We start from the raw sequence: 8,681 nt of genomic DNA, 5'->3' as shown, positions 1-8,681 counted from the left end.
AGAAACTTATTTCACTTTAATCCTTGCCTCAAGGTCAGCTTCTAGAGCAGTGGTTCTCTACCTTCCTAATGCCATGACCCTTTAATACAGTTCCTCATGTTGTGGTGACTCCCAACCATAAAATTATTTTCGTTGCTACTTCATAACTAATTTTGCTACTGTTATGAATCGTAATGTAAATATTCGATAGGCTATATGTGTTTTCTGATGGTCTTAGGCGACCCCTGTGAAAGGATCGTTCAACCCCCAAAGGGGTCGCGACCCACAGGTTGAGAACCATTGCTCTATGGCCTATTTCAAGTTATCAATGTGATGTCACTGACTGCCGAGGGAAATGATATGCGCAATCAGATCTCATGAGCTAGTTTGAGCAGGCTCCCTCACACCACTAACTATAACACCTTTATTATAGTTTATTATTATTTTGGTAAGTAGCTCTACAATTGACCAATATTTTACAGCCATGTCTCAGTTTCTTCACTTTAAAAAAAAGCACAATAAAACCCACTTCTCCATATTATTGTGAGAATCCAAGTGAAAGGCACATAAGGTTTTCAATTCATGTTAGTCCTGCTTCCTCACCTCCTTCTCTTCTTCTCATATTGCACCTTCATTACTCTTTCTCACTGCAAAGGCACAGTCCGAGCAGGGACCAAAACCCATAAAAGTACCACCTGGAGCCCAGGAGATAAAGAAGTGCTCCAGTGAATGACAAGCTGGGATGCCAAGAGAATATTTTCTCATAGAAAGATGTTGGCACTCTATATAACACGGAGGTCTAAATGATGAATAGTTCTAAGGATTCTGTTCATGTTTGTCATTGATGGATCCTACACAACAGTGAGTTCCAGATGGTGATAGATTCTACCCATGAGAGTCCCTGAGCCAGACCACCCAGCTAAGCCATTTCTAGATTCCTGACCCTCAGGAACTGGATGGGATAATAAATGTTCATTGTTTAAGCTAAGTTTTAGGGTGATTCATTACCCAGTAATGGATAACTAATGCAGCTTTCTAGGGGATAAATCTCATGACTGTGTTTTTACCCTTTACTTGATTCAAGTTGTGTTATATGTGACACTTCTTTTCCATATTCCCTCCTAGAATCATGAAGTACTCTTCTCCCTTATCTCCTGTTTAATCCCTCCTTTCTTGGCTTCCTCCTCCCTGGGGTTCCCAGAGTTAGGTCTTTACAATATTCTTTTTTCGTTCTACATACACTATCTCATTTACTCTCATGATTCCAATTGATACTTACATTATTTTGAAGGCAGGTGACAACTCAAACTCTCAGAAGCAGGTGAAGAGTGTTTTGCCTTATATGGTTGGGAAAAATATGGCTGCCTTATATGGTTGGGAAAGATAGTAGCTCATGGAATGCCTAGAAGATCTGTAACACTTTTGGCCCCAGGCACTGCTTGCTTTGGGTTCCCTTTGAGTGTTTGCTTCATTCTTTTTCTGACACTGATAGACTCTGGCTACAAGCTAGAGAAGATGGCACTATGATGGTCAGTCCCACTGAGACCACATGGAGTGGTAGAGAAGTATTTCTGCAAAAGAAGGGATGATGGTCAGACAGAAATGTCATATGTCCACCACACTGTCTATGGATGGATGACTCCATCACTGGCCTAGTGCTACCTCCTAAACTCCAAAGCTGTACATCAACTGGCTCCCAGACATCTCCAGTTGGATAGGCACTGGGCGCTGTATAAGTTTGCTGGGGCTGCCATAACTAGCAAAAACCGAGTGGCTTATGACAATGAAATCTATGGTCTCATGATTCTGGAGGCTAGAGGTCCAAAGTCAGGGTGTTGACAGGACCATGCTCTCTCTGAAGGTGTTAGGGAAGAATCTGTTGCAGGTCTCTCCTAGCTTCTGGTAGCTCCTTAGCTTGTGGATGCATCACCCCAATCTCTGCCTTCATCTTCACATGGTGTTCTCCTTGTCTATCTCTATGTCCAAATTCCCCCTTTCTGTAACGGCACGGCCATACTAGATTAGGGCCCACCCTGATGACCTCATCTTAACTTGCTTACATCTGCAAAGACTTTATTTCCAAATAAGACCACATTCTGATGTACTGGGATTTAGGACCTCAATATATGAATTTCAGAGACACACAGTTGATCGTGTAACCGGCACTATAAGAACTTCAATAGAGAATTCATTGTCTTTACTTGTTCATATCTCCCTACCTATTCCCTATAATTGGTGTCTTTCTTCACATACCTTGTCCTGATGATAGGCATCACCACATGCCCTGCTATCTAAACCAGAAATCCTGGAGTCATGTTTGTCTTCCTTTTTCCTTCTACATACAATCATTCATTAACTTCTGCTAGGGCTATACCTTCAACGTCTCTTAAATGTTTCCTTCTACACTCAATCATTCATGAACTTCTGCCAGGGCCACACCTTAATGTCCCCCCCTCTCCAATCCCAGGGTGACCTCAGATTCTTAATATTTCATACCTGGAGGTTATAGACACTTCTTAAATGGTCTCTTTACCTCCAGTGTTGGCTCTGCTCTGCCCACTCCACTCCCTAATCTACCCAATCCATCCAATATTCAGAAGCCTATGTGATCTATCAAAAATAGGTTGTGTGCTTTATTTTGCTTTTTACCACTTCAGAGCTTTTTCAATAAGTCCCAATAAATATAAGACAAAGCACAAAGTTCTTAGTCAGACTCACCAGGCCTTGATACATGGTCCCTTCCTAGCTTCACCTCTGACCATTCTTCTCTCTACCCTTTACCCAGACTGAAATGCTTGCAGTTTCCCTAAAATTGGGCCTCTGTTCTTACCCTCCATCTCCCTGTCACTGCCTTCTTATTTATTTTTAAAAATCGTTTTTCAGCCCTAACCGGTTTGGCTCAGTGGATAGAGTGTCGGTCTGCGGACTGAAAGGTCCCAGGTTCAATTCTGGCCAAGGGCATGTACCTTGGTTGCAAGCACATCCCCAGTAGGAGATGTGCAGGAGGCAGCTGATCGATGTTTCTCTCTCATCAACGTTTCTAACTCTCTATCCCTCTACCTTTCTCTCTGTAAAAAATCAATAAAATATTTTTAAAAAATTTTCTTCGCCCTAGCTGGTTTGGGTCAGTCGATACAGCATTGGCCTGCGTACTGAAGGATCCCGGATTCAATTCCTATCAAGAGCACATACCTCGGTTTCAGGCTCAATCCCCAGCCCTGGTCAGGGTGCTCATGCAGGAGGCAACCAATCGATGTGTCTTTCTCACATTGATGTTTCTCTGTCTCTTCCCCTCCCTTCCACTCTCTCTAAAAGATCAATGGAAAAATATCCTTGGGTGAGGATTAACACACACACACACACACACACACACACACAACATTAACAACAACAACAAAAAACACTTTGCCAAGGTTGGCTTAATGTTTTTAATTTTCTTATTTTTTTTTAAAACCTCACCCCAGGAAAAGAGAGAGAGAGAGAGAGAGAGAGAGAGAGAGAGAGAGAGAGAGAGAGAGAGAGGCTGGTTGCCTTTGGTAACCTTTCAGTGCACAGGACAAAGCTCAACAACTGAGCCACTCAGGTCAGGCCCTCCTTATTCTTTAGGGCTTGGCTCAAGAACTTCCTCTGGGAAGCCTTTTAACTTAGTCCACTCAGGCTGTTACAACAAAAACACCATGAGCTGGGTGTATTAAACAACAAACTTTTTTCTCACAGTTCTGGAGGACGTGAAGTCCAAGATCAAGGAGGCAGCAGATTCAGTGAGTGGTGAGAATCTGCTTCCTGGCTTCTAGACATCCTCACATAGGAGACAGAGAGAGAACAAGCCATATGTGCACTCAATCTTTCAATTGTCACAATGTTATGAGGTATGGCTATTAATATCTCCATCGCATAGATGGGGGCACTGAGTCACAGAGGGGTCAAGAAATTTCCCCTGAGGTTGCACATCTAGTAAGAGGCAGACCAGGGATCTGAACCTGGGCTATCTAGCTCCGACAACCACATTCTTAACTATTATACTCTTATGTCCTATCAAGTCATATTGATTAGTTTTTATAAATAAAATTAAGATGTTAACACCCTCGTTTTATTTAAGTACACATGAAATCACTTTTGGGGTCCCAGGAAGGTCACCTCAAGGCCATAGGGCTTCATCCTCTAAAGCACTTGAAACTTAAAACCATTATCAGGGCAGCAAAGGCCATGGGTACCAAGAATCCACAGAGAGAGACTACAGTGTTTTTTACCTTGGAACCCCTAACCAAAAGCACAAATCACCATGTGCAGGGGAGGGTTTCATATACTCTTGGGCTTGACCTACCTTCTTAAAAGGTGGATAAGGGCAGGGTGAAGAGAAAGGAGAGGGTTCTACGAAGAGGACCCAGCATGAGCAAAGGGATGGAGGGCAAGTGTGTATGGGTATCTTGAGAATGATAAATAGGTAGTATGACTTAAATGCAGGGGTTTGATATTGAAGAATTTCTATGGAAACAACTTATAAAAATGGTAATCTTAAAATATGGCATGATTCCACATGTCAGAGATCAACAGAGAAAGCATAGAGAAACCATTTATTCATTAAACACGTGCTCTTGAATGCCGACTGTGTTTACAAAGCTATGCCAAGTGTGGGCATAATTCGTGAAATCTCACGACAAACAACATTCTGATAGTTCCGCCAGCTTCAATGACAGCAGCAGTCAATTTGATTTTCCAATTTACTGTCAACTTGTAGTTCAATGGAGTAATTCCTTAAAACAGTCCCAGTACTAAACTCCTCCAAATACCTACTTTGAATAAGGAAATGTTTTTATTAAGGGGCCCCTAAATGTGTATAACAAATGTCATCTAATTTTATCAGCATGCGAATTCTAAACATATTTACCATATCGAATGCAATCGAGTAGAGGATTTTGAAAGGAAATCCATCTGTCCACTTGAGCCTTCCTGACAGCCTCCTTCTGGGAAAGGAAACTAGGAATGAAACAGCCTCTAAAAGTATATTTTTTAAAATTAATAAATGTCCATTCTCCAGTTGGGGGTTTATTAAATTTCTTCTTATGTACTTTTCAATCTTCCTCTAATCACCATCTGTTTTATTCAGTTCCTATGACTGCCCTAATTTCAGTAATATTTACCTGAGCTTTAGTCAATATTTGACATTTTTAGTAAATGGTTTACTATGATACTGCTTAAACATTTATTGAGCAGTTAAAACTGAGTCTGTACCTCATCTTGTGTTTATCTTTGAACAGAGCAGGTATAGCACAGGTGCCACGGTGGAGATCAGAGCTTATATTTAGCGGCTCGACCAACAGTCATCCTGCGGACTTGGCAACCTGGGCGACCAAGGCTGTGACCAAAGAGCAGCCAGCTGCGCAAGAACCAGGAAGCCTGTTTATGAGTGGCCCCACTAACTCCAACCTTGTGGGAAGAAGCCAGTCCAACTTAAATTAAAACTCCAGATTAACTTTTCATTGATCTTGAAGCCTATGCTGAGAATGTCACTATATTCACAGCAATCTAATGCCCTGAACAATTCCTCATCTTCTGCATTTCTTTTCCATCAGGTGAAATTCTGTCAGTACAGAATTCTTCCACTTAGAGCCACAGTCAACCAGTTTTTGTGGCCAAAGCAAACTTGTAGAAGGCGGGAAGGTAGAGGTAAGACTGACTTCTGTGACACCAGGAAGTGCTTCGAGTCCCACCCAGAAGGAAGGGAGAAGGATGACCCTGTATTGCCAGGTCTGTGGATCTGGAACCCAAGCTCATTCATCCTACAAATATTTGGAGCATTTATGTGTTACTCTGTACCAGGCACTATGCCAGCAGCTGAGGCCAGGATGTTGAACAAAACAGACCAGATTTCTGCTGTGTAGGGGAGAGACAGAAAATAGGCACATAAACAAGAAAAAAAATTCAGATACTGATCGTTATAAGAAATTTTAAATAGAATGACTTGATATTGTTGACTGGTGTCTCCTCTGGATTGACCATCAAAGAAGAACCCTCTGAGGTGGTGACAGCTAAGTCTGAAAGACTAGAAGGATTGCTATGGGACAATCAGGGAGCAGAGCCCCCACCCCGTCCCCCAAATAAATCAAAGTCCTAATCCCATTCCTGTATACGACCTCATTTGGAAATAGAGTCTTTGCCGATATAATTAGTTAAGATGAGATCATACTGGATTAGGGTGGGCCCTTAATCCAATATGACGGGTGTCCCTATAAGGAGAGGGAAATTTGGACACAGACAGGGAAAATGCCCAAGACAATGGAGGCAGAGATTCGAGTGATGAATCTACAAGGAACACCAAGGATTGCCAGCAACACCAAGAGCCAAGAAATTGGCATGGAATCGATTCTCCCCTAGAGCCTTTAGGAAGAAGCATGGCCCTGCTGACGACCCGACTTCCAACTTCCAGCCTCCAGAACTATAAGAGAACTATACGTGTGTGATACCTCTTTCTGGCAGCCTTAGGAAAGAAATACAGATGGGGAGCGCTCCCAGGAACTACACTTGTTAGGGAGGGAAGGAAGCAGGACCCGACAGAGGGAGATGTTGAAATAACTGTGTTGTAGCTGAAAAAGTGTCCTCAGTCCATGAGTAGCTCTTGAGTTCGGAACACCCTATAGAAATTTCCCAAGTGGAGGCCAAGAGCCTTTGTGTCTCCAGGATGGATCTGTCATTGGATTGGGGCTGCCCCAGGGAAGGGGTGAAACCTTGGTTGAGGCAGCTCCATTCTGCTAAAGGCAAGTCCCAGAGAGGGGCTCAGCTATGAGCCATCAGCTTCCAACAATCGGCAGCTAGAAGCTTGGGGTGGTAAGAGCCTCTAAGCCAGTGGTTCTCAACCTTCTGGCCCTTTAAATACAGTTCCTCATGTTGTGACCCAACCATAAAATTATTTTTGTTGCTACTTCATAACTGTAATGTTGCTACTGTTATGAATCGTAATGTAAATATCTGATATGCAGGATGGTCTTAGGCGACCCCTGTGAAAGGGTCGTTTGCTGGCCAGAGGGGTCGCGACCCACAGGTTGAGAACCACTTCAGTCTAAGCAGAAGAGAGAGCTGGGTGGACCACCGCAATGCCCATTACCAGTGGCCACATTGTCTGAGCTTGGGAAGGGCTCAGGGGCCCAAAGAGAAGGGGGTCTGTTTCTTTAGGGACCAATTGACTAGAGAGAGAATCAGAGGCAGCGGGGAGACAGTGTGAACAGAGAAAGCAGAGGGGCTCTGAGGGCTTGAAGAGGTTGAGAGACCGTTGGTCCAATCCCACAACCCAACATGGGACTGTATCCCAAAACCAGGAGAGAAAGACAGCCTGCCTTCTGTAGAGTGGCCCTCTCCCTGGAAAGTGGAGAAGTTCTTCCTTACTGTCAGCTAAGAGCAGCCTTCCTGGGACTCAGTTTTCCCATCTTGCCAAATCTTTTTCACACGGTCGTCTGCTTGTTCCCAGCAGACAAAAGATTTGCTGAGCTTTGTTTTTTTGTAGTTTGCTATAGAACGTATTTCCAGCTACACACATTCTCTCCCACATCCATTCCCAGGGAGGACAGACTGCAAGGTGGCCCTTTATCAGAGACCCACACTGTATACTCACTCATCAAGTCCTCTCCCGATCAGGTCCCACAAAGAAAAGAAACTTGCAAAAAAAAAAAAAAAAACTTCTTACTATTTCCAAATATTATCTTGCCTCGCAGTTCACCGCATTTCTGCTCCTTGAAGCCAGGTGGATCCTCCTACAAGGCTAGACTACAGTAATCTATGGATTCCCTGATCTCCTCTCTCCATTGCCAGACTCCTGGCTCCATGATTTTTCCTTCATTCTGATTAGGCCCGGTACTCAGAATTGGGTGGTTCTCCTCAGTTGGCTTCTCCACCACCAGTGTCTCTGGTGTATCAGGCAGGAAAGTCAGGCCTGAAATCGGAGGCAGGCAGAAAACAGAGAATATTTGCTATAATCCAGGCAAAATGTGATGAGGGCCTAAATTTAGGCAGTGCCAATGGGTGTCCAATGCCCTTCCCTTGAGGGATGCCAAGGCCACCCCAAGGAGCTGGATAGAAGATGTAGTGCCACAATCAAGGCTGAGAGATAAGAGGAATCAAAAAGCAGGAAGCAGATCAAAAGGGATTCTAAAAGCTATAAGAGATGTTCTTAGTAGTTTTTGGTGAGATCCTCCAGCAGGTCTGGCAGGCGCATCAATTACGTTTAGAGAATTGACATGAGACGGCCATGGGAATGGAAACAACAGAAAGGAAATAGATTTATCTATAGAATCAAATAACCAGTTGTCGTGAGCAAAGGACCTGATACTCTAATTTCATACTCTAGGGAAGGAAAAAGACTTTCCTCTATCCTCTAGTTCAGTGACTGGGACCTGTCAATTTAACTGACAAAAGACAGATTAATAGGAGAAAGGCATACACGTTTTATTTGATGTTAATATTTTAATTTTTTTAATATGCATATGGGAAGCCTTAAGAGAAAGGAAGTGAAGACCCAAAAAAGCAGTTAGACCCAGGAGCTTATATACCATTTTACCAAACGGTGATAAATTTGTGGAGAATTTACAAGACAGAGGAAAAGTCAGGGTGGGCTTCTAGGGGCAGTAAATTGTGGGAAGGCATATATATGGAGGAAACTAATGAGACATAAGGGTGGTTTTATTTGTGCAGACCCACCTCAGTGCCACCAT

Source organism: Myotis davidii, unplaced genomic scaffold (assembly GCF_000327345.1).
Source record: "Myotis davidii unplaced genomic scaffold, ASM32734v1 scaffold68, whole genome shotgun sequence".
Classification (NCBI taxonomy): Eukaryota; Metazoa; Chordata; class Mammalia; order Chiroptera; family Vespertilionidae; genus Myotis; species Myotis davidii.
The sequence above is the reverse complement of the archived record's forward strand: the minus strand, read 5'-3'. Positions refer to the sequence as shown.